Raw genomic sequence first — 13,943 nt, 5'->3', positions numbered from 1 at the left:
CTCACCAGGGTACTTGGACCACCTTTGGAGCATCTCATCCCCTATATCTCTCCAAGTCCTGCACCATCTGAACTTGCAAAAAAAAACTATCCATAAAGTGAAAGTTAAAGTCAGTAACATGGAAACAAACTACTGAAAAAAAGGATTTGTTTTAAGTGAGGAATTTTCAATTCCTTCATTTGACATTAGGAGACTGAGGCCTGGAGAAAGGAAAGTGGTGAAGTAACTTGCTCAAATTACCTATTTATCTGGTCGGTTCGGGTAAATAGCAGAGCATTTTACAAAGTGCCTTTAATATGTGTTTTAATTAATTCTCAGAAAAATCTTAACAAGGCAGGTAGGAAAAGTATTATCTTCAAAATATTACAGGTAAAGGAACTGAAATTCAGAGAGGAAAATAATTTGCTCAAGACCACATAGTTAGGAAGTCATGATCCCTTACAGTTAGCTCTTTTTGACTCTCTGAACTTTCCACCATTCTAAATTGCCTCCAGATTTAAGTTCCTTTTTCTTCCCATGTAGTAACCAAACATAATGGCAAGCTAAAGCATGAAGAAAGAAATAAAGAAAAAACAAGAGTAGAATCAGCTTTGTGTCATATTCTACAGATGATAGCTTTCTCAATTAGAGTTGATATGCTGAATTCCTCCTGAGCAGATTGATGGAGGAGAAAATCCTAGAACTTTGGTAACCATACTTCACAGATGGGCTAGTTTTTACATTCTTAGAACCTATTTTTCTTCTTTTAAAGCCCCTCAAAATTTCCCCCTCAGAGTCCCCTCAAAATTAATGCAGGTTCAAATAAAGTGAAAATGAATTGTTGCTTTAAAAAAAAAGTGACATAGGTCCCTAAGAAATGTATCACGTCAGAAATGCAGTTTTAATGGCCTAAGTTATATAAATGACACATAGTAAAACATTATAATTACCTGTTATTTACATATGTGGTCTAAGAATTACTTAAAATTAATTGGGAGCAGGATTAACAATTTTAATCACTTTATGAAATATTCATGAGCATTCATAAAAAACCACAAGGCATTTCGTTAATGAATTAATGATATTTAATGTCTTTTCATAGAATTTAAGGGCAGAAAAACCTGATTAGATAATTGAGTGTAAGTTTCTGAAGTTACTGTCAGTCTCCCTAAAGAAATGGCTACTACACATTGCTTTCAGCTGTCAGATTTATCTGCAGTTACACATGTGATTCTTTTCTGCTTTTAATAATGAACCAGATTCTCCCATCATAGTCTATTGGACATGACAACAACAATAACAAGAATACCTTTGCAGATGGACAGCACTTAAACTTTTCAAACATCCATTCTGATATCAAGGGCAGGAAATCCACTGATTGTTTTTCCCAGCCTCTGAGCTCTAGGTTGAAGGAACACTTAGAATCTTAGGGCAAGATTTGAAATTACTTCTCTCTGTGATGGAAGTGACTATGGATTTGCTTGAGGAGCACACACCATTGTATACTGTGGTGCTGAAGGACCTTAAGTCTTAATTGTTTGTGTGTTCCACCCCCCCCCCAAGCCCCCACAACTTCCCTGGGACCTAGCAAGGAGGCACCGATTGTAATGAGGACTAAAGTAAAATAAATGAGATAATTATATTTAAGTATGTTGTCAAGGAAGTAATACTGATAAAATGGGAGGGAAGTAATAGATGGAAAGGGCATGTGAAGGGTGGAGTTTAAAAAAAAAGGCAAAGAAAAGTCTAATGCCTAGAATTCAGGTAAATGGGGCACGCAACAAACACTAACCTTTATTACTACAGACCTGTTCAGGGAGAGGGTATTCGTTACTGCTGATGGAAACTTTGGCAGTTCCATTTTTTGAAAAGTACTATTGTTTTCAATAATCGAGCCTGCTGTTGCTAGGCTAATGAGAATTGGCTACTTAGAATCCTGTTGCTCCTGAGTGAGCTGGGATTCCTGAATATGTAAAGGGAAGGACAAGAACTTGGGACTGGTGGGGACCGCTAAGGGTAGACATTTAATGCAACACCTGAGTGGACAGGGCTATTACTGGGGATTAGTGCTGTTACTTTTATGGTGGACAGAGTCACTTTGTCTTGCTGCAGAGTTGGGGAATGGGTAAACAAGTACATTCCTGGAGAAACTTGGTATAGTTTATCCTGATTTCATGCTGTCATGACCTTCAAAGAAAAAATGTTAATGATTTTGCATTTTCAAAATCATGTTAGGTGGCTTTATCAAAGACTTAAAAATTAAATTTAGTTTATGCTTTCTGAAGAGGAATGTGTTGTGCGTAGGACATTTGGAAACTAGCAAAATGTGAAAGAATAATATGAAAAACCACCCAGAATTTCTCCCATCCAGAAAAAAAATCACTATCAATATTTTGATGTATTTCTGCTATGCTTTTTTATGCCCTGAAATATGTTAAACTCTATAAAAAATATAAAGTACTATCTAGGCTGTTTAATAAAAATCCAGCCCACGTAGAAAAGTTTACAATGGGAAGGGCAAATCCTCTTCATCCTCCAAGTTAAAATAAACTTTGGACAGTTTCCATTTTTCAGTTATTTTGATAGTCACCACTACAAATGTTAAATCATGTATTTCGTCAACTTCTTTTTTGATTTATCGACTTTAAAAATACCCAGTTATTCATCAGTTCATTCTACCTCTATGCTTGATTTCAGCTTATTTGCATTATAATGCTGTATTTATAACTTTAAATATTTTGTGATTAACTGACTTTAGGCAGTGTCTAAGGAAATGTGATTTTGTAGATTTTCTGGGCTATATTATTATATTTACCTTTTCAAGGTTTGTAACATTTACATTCCCTTATATAGCTATAATTAACTATTACTAAAACGTCATGATTTGTTTATATAAGTTGAGACCAAAACTTTAAAATGAATAAAATAGCCTTTTTAATATTGTGATTACGTGAATGTTACTCATTGTAAAATCAAATAGTGTAAATGGATGCACAGAGGAAGAAATACAATGAGCAGTAAGTCACTAAACCCCTGTGAAGGAAAATATTCTTAGCATAATACATCAAGGGATGGCAGACTCTCTTAATGTTTTTGAGTTTTCTTCACTTCTCATTCATGCTCCGTTGCTCATGTTTCTTTTTATCTTCGGTCATCAGCCAGTTTGTATTCTTTTTCATTTTCCTGGGATAGCCTTCTCAGTAAATGGTTTTTATGGGATTGGCTTGGGGAGTAAGTTTTCCTAGTCCTTGCCTGACTGACAGTTTTTCTGTCCTGCTTTTAAGCTGGAGAAGAAAATTATGGGTTCACAATGATTTCTTCTCAGACCGTTAGAGGAATGGCTCCATTGTTTTGCAGCATTCAAAGATAATTTGAACTATTATTCTTTTGTGCTAATCCTGTTTTTGTTTTTGTTTTAGTCTGCTTCAGTTCATAGAATTGTCTCACTTTCTACAAAGTTACTTCCTTTACCCTTTTGCTCTTCTCTGCCTCTCAATTTCTTGCTGGGTGGATGTTAGAAAGCTGCATCTTTTAATATTTTACTCACTCTTTTTTGTTTTTCTTAGTCCTCGAAAATTCTCTCAACTCTGTACTCTTGATCACCAGCTTGATTATTGCATCCCTTTTCTAATATTATTTAGTTTATACACTCAATTTAATTTCATCATTCATATTTCTAATATCTCCTTGCTGTCTATAATAAATTTACTGTCTCATATTGTTCTTATGGTGGCCTAGTCTAATTTTCTGATTATATTGGCTTGTTTAGTCTCTTTGAGGAGAGTAATTAGAATTTTTAAAAAGTATTTCCCTGTTTCTGCAAAGGTCACATTTTTTTGGTTCATTTTCATCTCTCTCTTTCATGCTGTTGCCTTTCCCCAAATGGCCACTGCTCCCTAACTGTCAGTTCATATTTGTGAATCATGGTCTAATTTAATTGATGTAAACTAATTCAATTCTATTTACTCTGCAGTTGTAAAGTGTAAACACAATTTAATATTATGATTTGGTTGTACTTTCTTTAGTAAAGTCCAGGAGGAAACAGAATGGGAGGACGGAGGATACAAAGAGAAGGCAGCCCATCTCCAGGGACAAGCTTTGCAGCAGACACAGATTCCTAGGACTGGAGCAGATGGGGAGCCACAGCCAGAACACTCCATTCTACAAATGAGGACTAGGCAGCAGGGTAAGTGATTTGTCAAAAACAGCAATTACGATTTTTCTTTTGCACCAATAATTACATTTTTAAAGGAAGAGCCTTTTAAATTTCTTTGCCACCACGTTGATTTGCCTAGTGTGTGGATTGGTCTTTATGGAGGGTAATGCTGCGATGGCACAAAGCACTCTGAGTGGTGATGTGGCTCTCTCACCTGGCCACTGACATCTCTCACATAGCTTCATTCACTTTCTCAGAATTAGTCTCAGTTTTTACTCTAATGATGATCTCTGCCATATTCTCCACTGTATTTGTAAGAGGGCATTTCCAAAATAAAATTTAAGAGACGTTGGTGTCTAAGAAAGAACACACTCAGAAATGGACAGAGCCTGACCTATGACCATCTATTTCCCAATTTCTAAAACATAAAAATAAATTACTTATGGCAAAGGGCCAAGTGTTTTCAGATTTATGTTGCACACTCTTGGATGTTTTCAAGTGTTATCCTTAGAAGCAGGAACTAGGCATTTTCTTTACAAATTATGTTAAGGTTTCTCTTACAGGAGAGCCAAAAAGAGAGAGAATATCAAAGGCTTTGTGTGAGGGACAGAGGCTGTGAATTTGAGTCCTGGCTCAGTCATGCTAACTGCTTTGTTTTGCATACATTTTTTTAACCATTCTGAGCTTCAGTTTCCTTATCTGTGAAATGATTATTTAACAACACTTACCTTATAGGGTTGTTTAAGGATTAGAATATAGGAACTCATTAAACAATATACTATATTATTAGAAGAGTCTGCAGTCCTCAAATGTTTATTGAGCTAATTGTAAGAATAGCACTTAATCCTTTAATTGAAATACGTAACCAGCAGAGTTGTGGGAAACCGAATCACTTGGGAGGGCTATGCAGCCTATAAAATAAATGTACCATTCTGCAAAGTTTGGAAGTTTAATCATTATTCTGAAATTGAATAATAATAATGAAGAAAAGACAAATGAAATGCTATACATAATGCTTTAGATTTTTATTAATTTAATAGATTGTTAAATGGGATTTTCTCTCTATCTTGGTGTCTTAGTTGTGACCTAAATGCTGCGGAAATCAGTCTGCAGTGTTGCACATTCTAAAGAAAGGTGTGAGGCTTGTCTGTGTAGGACTAACCTTTCTCTTCTAGTCTGTAGAAGAGAATTCTATAGACTTTTGAAGATAGAGAGTGAGAATATGTTTTTTATCATAGCTCTATGATTGAGGTGTAATTCGCGTAACATACAATTCACCAGGGCAACCTTGCAAACTCCAGTGGCTTTTAATGTGTTCCCAGAGTTGAGAAATCATTACAAGAATCAATCTTAAAACATTTTTATTACCTCCAAAGAAACTTCTCACCCTTTAGCAATAACCCTTCAATCCTCACCTCCTCCGCATCTCCCAAAACTAGACAGCCACTAACCTACTTTCTGCCTCTTGCCTATTTTGGATATTTTATATGAATGGAATCATACAATACAATTTGTGGTCATTTGTGACTATTCACTTAGCATAATGTTTTCAAGTTTCATCCACGTTGTAACATGTATCAGTGTCTCATTTTTTATTGCCTAATAATATTTCATTGTATAGATTTATTGCATTTTATTTATCCATTCATTAGTTGATGGACCTTTGGGTTGGTTTTACTTTTGGTTACTATGACTAGTGCTGCTATAAATACTTGTATATAAATTTTTGTTTGCACTATGCACATGAGTGTTGCCTTCCAGGATGTTATGGTCTAAATGATTTTATCTTCCCAAAACTCATATGTTGAAAATCCTAATGCACAATGTGATAGTATTAGGAGGGCCTTTGGGAGGTGATTTGGTCATGGATGAGATTAGTCCCCTTGTAAAAGAGGTCAGGAAAGTTCCCTTGCCCCTTTCATCATATTAGGATACAATGAGAAGTCTGCAGCCCAGAAGAGGGCCCTCACCCAGCCATGCTGGCACCATAATCTTGGACTTCTCAGCCTCCAGAGCTGTAAGAAATGTTTCTGTTGTTCATAAGCCACCCAGTCTGTGATGCTGTTTTAGCAGCCCGAATGACTGAGACACAGGAGCAGGAGTCATAGGGATGTAGAACGAAATTAAAAGCTGAGGCATCATCAGAAGTGGTTTTCCTGAGTGTGTATTGCTTGGACGGTGACAGGGTCAGTACCTATGTCCCAGTCTGGGGATCTCCAAAGACTTCCCAAAGCAGACCATGAAATAGAGTCAGAAGAGAAAGGACCACATTACTTAAGCACTGATCAAGAAAACCTTTGTCTTTTCCATCTATCCCCCTCCTCACGCTGTTCCCTCCCCTCACTTTTCCATTTCTTGTACTCAAGTTGCAAGTCCAGCATGTGCTGGGGAAGGGGAGAAAGTTTTGAAATGATTCAAGTTTTGATTTAGATTGGATTGGATATTTTCACACCTGAAAATAATACTGTTCTGATACCCAAAAGTGACCACAAAAACCAAAGGGAGCTTCCTGAGATGTTTCCCAAGAGGGTAGAAAGGAGATCTAACAGAGAATTTCTTAAAATAGTAGAGAAGAAGAAAACTAATTCTTTATTGTACCCCATCAAGTCTAGCCTGTTTAATATATACACACATGCACACATGTATGTGTACCTACATATTTTCTCAGTGTTGCATTCTTTCTAGGTTGATGAAATATATCTCAGCCCTTTGGTCTACTCATCATAGCAAATAGTAAAATGGAGTTGTATGGAATTCCCAATCATAGAACATTGGGGAGTGATGGAATCAAGAAATGGAGCCCAGGTCTATGACTGGCAACTTGTAACTGGAGAATGCAGCCCTATGGGTTGGAACTCCCCCTAGGGCTGTTAATATTGTCAATGACTCTAATAATTGATTGTTTAGTTCAGATTATGTGATTAAAGATCTTCATCCTCCTGGGAGATTACGGATCTTTCAGTAACAGTTAATTTGATAAGTGAAAACATTCAGTAAACAAAATGGTCCCTTGAAATAAAAGAATATGCAGAAACAATTTTCCAAATTCATATTTTAAAATAAACGTGTGAATTGCAGGAAGCCAATTATTTGGGTAGCAGCCTCCTTGATGCCAGATTGGAGTGACAATGTGGGTCAGTCCCAGAGAGCCTGAGCCCTGGGTCTTGGTCATGTCAGGCCCAAGATCAAGAAAGAGTGCATGTGCTGAAAAGTTTAGCATAACATCTTAGAGACCCAGAGCACGGAGGCCCTTCACACAAACAGAACAAATCCTTTTCAGTGCTTTTAGACCTTAACAAACATGGGGTGATGTATAAAACTTCACCCCCCCGACCATACAGCAGGCCCCTACCCTGCAAACCCCTGAACTCTTTTCAGCATTTCTTAAATCTGCCCCATTGAACAATCTGCATTCATTGTAACAAATACAATCTCATTGAATTAGATTCTGAAGAGACTTTATAGTAAGAAAAAAGAGGACTGATCCAGTGTTCTCTTTGGTTTAAACAAGGGACAGAGCACAGCAAATGAGAAATCTTGGGTGAGCTAAGTTCACTGGAATGGGTGGGGAGGGAAGGAGAAGGGGTGAAAATTGGATGGACTTGTACTGGGTAAGGAGTCAATTTCTAGGTGTTCCAGGAATAGAAAACCAGCATTAATGTCGGCCCTTTAATTGTGTGACTGTTAGGTGTTACTGGGTACATTTTCATTTCCCTGTCACAATGTGATACATTTTCTTTTAATTTAAATTTCCTTGAAAGTAAGGTAGGGCTTGGAGTCAGACTCATCAAAATTATAAAGTAGGAGAGGAAAAACACGCCAGTAGCTATTTGCAAATGTAATAAAGATTTGACTAATCTGCATATTTATAGTTTGTATTAGCTTACTGGCCATCACAGTCTGATAAAACTTGCCCTATCACCCAAGCGCACACTATTCATTGCCTACTATCATTATGATTATCTATGGTCCTCTCATTACTCACCCATTGCTTCAGCTGTATCAGGAATAAAAATAATAAGCCATAAGCTTTCCTGCTGCTTAACCTAACAACAAATCATTCCCAGTTCCAAGCCCAATGTCAATTATACAAAGCAAATTAGGATCATGCAGACAGATTTCGTCTTCCTTCACTGGGCAGCTGACCTCCCTCCCCGAAGCTGTCGACCCATCAAGTTTTACATTTAGAAGCTCATTCTTGATTTTCGGGAACTACAAATCCCTAATAACTTAACAAGCAAAACATAGAGTCAGCCTTGAAATGCGTCAGCACACAAATTAGCTAGACAAATAAAAAGAATAAAAAAATCTAGGAAATAGCACTTATCATCAGTCTCCCATTCAGAAATAATGAAGGAAGATGGTTTATACAGATTTAATAATAAGACATGACATAAATGTAAATATAACATGTTACGACCTTTCTTCTGGTAAACAATAAGCATTTTGTTCATTATTCAGAGCCTCTTTGTTTACAACGAATGTGGTGATGAATAGAAGTTATGACATCAATTAAATCACAAGTTTATATTATTTTCAAACAGACAAAGTGCAGATATTCCAAAGCAGGTAGCAAAAATGATGAGTTACTGTCTATCCTTGGTCTCTAAATGAGTTATACATATTCAAAAAAGGAACGTTAAAGATGCTGTACAAAGCCAGGATCGTATATTACTTTTCCTCTGAACAAAGATAACATTTGTAGAATCCCATTAGCAATAAATCTTTTAGATTTTTTTTCACTTAAAATCTTATGATCCCAAAGGGAAGAATAGATAATCAGTAAATAGAACTCTGATATCTGTCAGGAATTTGCCTGAATTAGAGCTGAACTGACTTGACAGAGAGATTGAGATAAAAGAATAATCTTTGGTATTTTGGTGAAGGTATTTGAATTTTTCTTTAAAAGTGCCACTAAAATGAAAACAAAAATACCTAACCTTGTCATATTTGAAAAACACAGGATGGATAATATATAATCACCAATGATATAATAAAATAAATATCCTCGGGCAAATGGTATTCACAGACCATAGCATAGTTTTAAAGAATATTGAACTAGAATATGGTTTTAGAAGTATTATATAAAAGAAACAAATAGTTTAGTATTATATATTTCTCCTTTCAATGATTTCCACATTAGAAATTAGATTTAAAAAAATTTTTTAGATGTTCCCTTTTCTTACTCAGTGAATGGTTATATCAGGAAAGAAAAACAAAACTAAACAAGGTGGGAGAGGATTAAAAACATTCTGGAATATTGTACATAATATATTCAGCAACACATGGTCATTATCGACTGGAGCATTGCAGTGTCTGGCACTGAATGTAATTTGGTTATGGGGTCCCTGTGGATTAAATACCCATTTCCTAGTGCAGTAGAGTTAGAATCTTTCCACACCTTATTTCTCTGGATGAAGGAGTTTCCCCTAAATGGGGACTACCCCACAAAAAGGGACTTTTCTTGAGATGAGACTTGCCTCATTGAGATCTCTCTGCTTGCCTGTCCCCTTACAAAGTGCATTGTCCATGAACTTGAATTGTGGAATTCTGCATTAGCATCCTAGGCTCCCCTGGACATTATTAGAAGATGGTGGAACATGGAAGTAAAAGTGCTAGTGGTTGCAAAGAACGATTTTCTCTCAACCTAGGACTAGATGGTATCAGAAAAAAAACACTCATTGTAAATCTACTTACAATTGAAACCAACATTTTATTGACAATAGAGGGAAAGGAAAGGTTTGGTTGGCACTTTACCTAAATATATAAAATTAGAAATAATGAAAGTATGTTAAAAACAAAATTTAGGTCATATAAAATCTAGTCAGTAATCCTTAGAAAAATGAAGAAGTAACCAAATCTTAGATTTTTGAACAATCTTTTCTCATAAAAAGAATCAATTTTGCAAAAATATGCCATGGTTTTTGTTACTTTTCAAATGGGTTTTCCTAATCATTTGGTTTTCAAATTGTTCCATTTTGAAATTTCACCGATTTTATTTTCCTTTTTTCAATTGTTTGACCTTGATAGATCCACAGTCTTTGCCTGTGACTTGAACAATATCACTTTAATAAACTTTATGAAATCCTGCATTTTAAAAAGATTTTCAGTTTAACTCTGAAATTTTTATTCTATTTGCATAGGAAGTCGTAGACATCAGATTCTCAGCAGGATTATACCTGATCAAGATGTTGATCCTATGGATTAAAATAGGTGCTATGTTAATTGAAGAGGGAGTTTGACTTGGAACTAATCTTAAAAGTGGTCAGTTCACTGCGATTATTTTCATGTTATGACAGCTTTGATTTCCAATGGACAATTTTTCAACTGGTGAGACTCACAAAATGAATGCTCAGATGAGGAATCAGATACCTGTGTCTACTTGACAAGTTACTGGAGATCCAGAGGAAACAATGTAGGTGTTAATAATGGCTAGGTAGCTAATATTTTTTAAAAATGTGAACTAGGTCATAAGCACTTAACATGTATGGATTTGTGCCTCAGAATTCTTACTGCCCTCTGTAAGAAGGAAGGGCAATTTGACTTCCATTTGCTTATTCTACTCTTAAATCCCTTAGATTCCTTTTCTGCAGATTTGTTGTGCTGTACATCTATTACACAAGCATATGTGGATGCTCTCCGTCTGTCAGACACTGTGCTAGGCTTTGCAGACACAAAGAAGGACCATGTGTCTCTGCACACAAGGAGCTCAGGATCTAGGAGGAGAAGCATCTGAACAGACTAGCAGAATGTGTAAAACAATGACTGAAGGTCGTGGTATATTTATGATGTGTCAGGCACTGCACCCGATGCTTCACTTATATCATTTCACTTGATCCTAACAGCCGTGTTGGTGGCTGAATCTAGATTTGCACCTAGGTATTTCTTAGGCCAAAGCCATGTTCTGTATCATTGTACTCTCTGCTGCCTCACAGGAAGTGCAAAGACCGAGGAAGGTTTACACCCAGGTGCTGTGAGAACACCCAGGAAGGCCTCTGACCTAGACCAGGGGTGCCTAGGAAAGCTGTTTTAGGCCGCAGTGTGAGCTAGAATCTTGGCAAGGCAGAGCCAAAGGGAGATGTGGTGGAGGCCTGGGTTGGGTTCGGGAAATTACTCTGTTTTCTTCAGTATTATAAGCATAGTTATAGTATAGACCATTTTACAGTACATTACCTGGAATAAACAACATAATTTCATTTACAATCGTGCTTAGTGTTCCTGACTACCACCAGAAAATTCCAAATAAAATCTGATGTCTGATCACTGTTCCCATTTTTGTATAAAAGATTTCAAAAGCCCGCTGCCTCAGGCAGTGTACTTAAGAGGGATTGTTACTCAACTGATGACTGCTGCTTCTGATTCCTTCTACAATGTATATTTACCCAGAAATGTCACATGGGGATTTTGCATTTATATAATGCTTTTTAGGGCAATGAAAACCTAATAAAATCGGTCAGCTTATTTAATGTTCAAAGTGTTTAATAAGCTTTTTTTTTTGAATGAACCATTTAAACGAGTTTTTTTTTTTTCTTTTTTCATTAATTAACTCACCAGTACACCAAATACGTATCAGATAAATGAGTTGATAGGGTCCCCAGTTTAGTTGAAGATGCAATACGGAAAGCACTAATTAGGCAGGCAAGAGCTCCAGATAATTAAATAGTGATTAATAGATTTTTGTGCCACCAAAATTAAAAGTAACTAATTGGTTGAAAAAATATTTAAAATTGTGTGCTTGGAACTTACATGTTGAACGCCATTCTGAGGGATACTAAGATTATGTTGGTTTTGTTAAGAGTGAAAGTTTTATTATTTTTTTTACTCATTTTTCTCCCCTTTCTGACATCTTGTGTCAAAGTGTTCCCGTGTTAATAGTAGAATATAATGGAAGTTTATGCAATTAAATACAGCAAGAGAGTTTATAGACCATTTATCATTGGATATGGGTCATATACTGTGAATTTCAGAAAATAAAAGGGAATTCCATTTGTAGCTCACTCTTGCCTGAAGCTCACCTAATGAAATCTTTCTCACTCATAGAATTAACAGTGTATCCAGCTGAAAAGTATTCAACATTCTCTGTGCATACTAAGCATGCAAAAGTAGAATAAAACCTTGCATACTTACAGGGGATTTTTGTTGCTTTTTCTTCAGCCCAAATTAGGCAGCTCTTGTTCATTTAGTGCATTTGAAAGGAGCTGAACTTTTAAAATTCTGAACTGTCAGTCCCCATCATTTCATTTGACAGCTGACACTTTGAGAGTGAAGAACACACAAATCATGGGAGTGGAGTGAAATACTGCTAATAAATGCTATTGTTTTTCCTGATGGAAAAGGAGCACCTTAAACAACTGTTTGCAGATCCAGCGGGTTTGTTATGATGCAAAATGCATGTTTGGCTGTCACCATTTTTGTTTACTACCTGCAGAGCATAAAATTGCTGATAAAAGAAATGGAAGGAACATAAGGCAAGATTCATTAAGAAAAGAACCATGCTTTTCTCCTCCCTGCCCACCTTTATTACCCCACCCTCCACTTCTAATATGATAAACACCGAGTCGTCATTAAGACATGAAACTAAATAAATGTATAGTTCTTGAGATAATTACAAGATTTCTGTATTTATGGGAAACAGGAACCCTGAAACATTTACTTATCTGTGCTCTGCTTGCTAAGCTAGGAAAGGTGTGAATATTGGCCCTGCCATTTTGTAATTTTATTTCAGAAGGTCCATGATAGTTTTAGATGCTTTTTAGCTTTGTTTTCCACCACCAAACTTCTGAGGCCAAAGTGTTTGTTGGTAAGTTGGTAGGAGCCACCTTCTTGATACAGAAAATCTGTATACAGACAGATTAATACAGACCTATTAACCTGGCCACACTATAAAAAAAGACACATTATATTTTATTGAAGCCTTCCTTTGTTAATATTAATTAATATACATTCAGTAAGAGGATCAGTCCTATTTTCTTTTATATGCACCTACTGCAGAGAAAGGTAAATACATGGCTTGGGGAGTAATATGTTTTGCCTACCTCCTGGTATATTAACTCTCAGAGCACTTTTACCTCTTATTTTGTAAATATTGCTATTAAACTTAGAAAATATCTTTGACTATCTTAGTAAACCTCAGTAAGATGTCAAATAAAGTAAAATTTAAGTCTGATCCAAATAGTGAACTAGAAAGGTTATAGTATGTGACAGTTAAATTATGGTAAGTGACAGTTAATTTTAGGTGTCAACTTGATGGGGCCATATGGTGCCCACATTTTCAAACATTATTCTGGGTGTGTCTGTGAGGATGTTTTTGGGTGACATTAATGTTTGAATCAGTAGACTAAGTAAAGCAGACTGCTCTCCCTAATGTGGGTGGGCTTCATCACATCAGTTGAAGGTCTGACTAGAGCAAGAAGTCTGATCCTCCTTTAAGTAAGTGAGAGCTCCTCCTGCCTGACTGCTTGACATGGGACTTTGGTCCTATCCTGACTTCAGACTTGAACTGAAACCTTGACTCTTACAATGTCACCTCTCCTGGTGCTCGGGCCTTTGAACTCAGACTGGAACTATACCATTAGCTCTCCTGGTCCTTCAGCTTCCAACTGCAGATCCTGGAACTTCTCAGCTTCTACGATCACATGAGCCAATTTGTTATAATAAATCTCTCTCTGTATGTGTACATACTGTTGGTTCTGTTTCTCTGGAGGGCTCTGATTAACTCATGGGGTTTAAATTAAAAAAAAAAACTATTAGTGTGAAAAGTTCAAGAGTGACTGGTATTGCTCTTTTCTTTCTATGCAAGGACTTTTAG

At 36.3% G+C, this 13,943-nt stretch overlaps 1 long non-coding RNA gene across 1 annotated transcript in view; it reads left to right on the top strand.

Moving 5' to 3' along the window:
* Positions 1-13,943, top strand: part of LOC123619681 (uncharacterized) — a 294,028-nt gene that overhangs the window by 53,047 nt on the left and 227,038 nt on the right. Inside the window, exon 2 of the long non-coding RNA XR_012507282.1 lies at positions 4,005-4,165. This is a non-coding gene — a long non-coding RNA (uncharacterized LOC123619681). The remainder of the gene's footprint in view (positions 1-4,004; positions 4,166-13,943) is intronic.

The sequence above is a fragment of the Camelus bactrianus genome, chromosome 6 (assembly GCF_048773025.1).
Source record: "Camelus bactrianus isolate YW-2024 breed Bactrian camel chromosome 6, ASM4877302v1, whole genome shotgun sequence".
NCBI lineage: Eukaryota > Metazoa > Chordata > Mammalia > Artiodactyla > Camelidae > Camelus > Camelus bactrianus.
The sequence above is the reverse complement of the archived record's forward strand: the minus strand, read 5'-3'. Positions and strand labels throughout refer to the sequence as shown.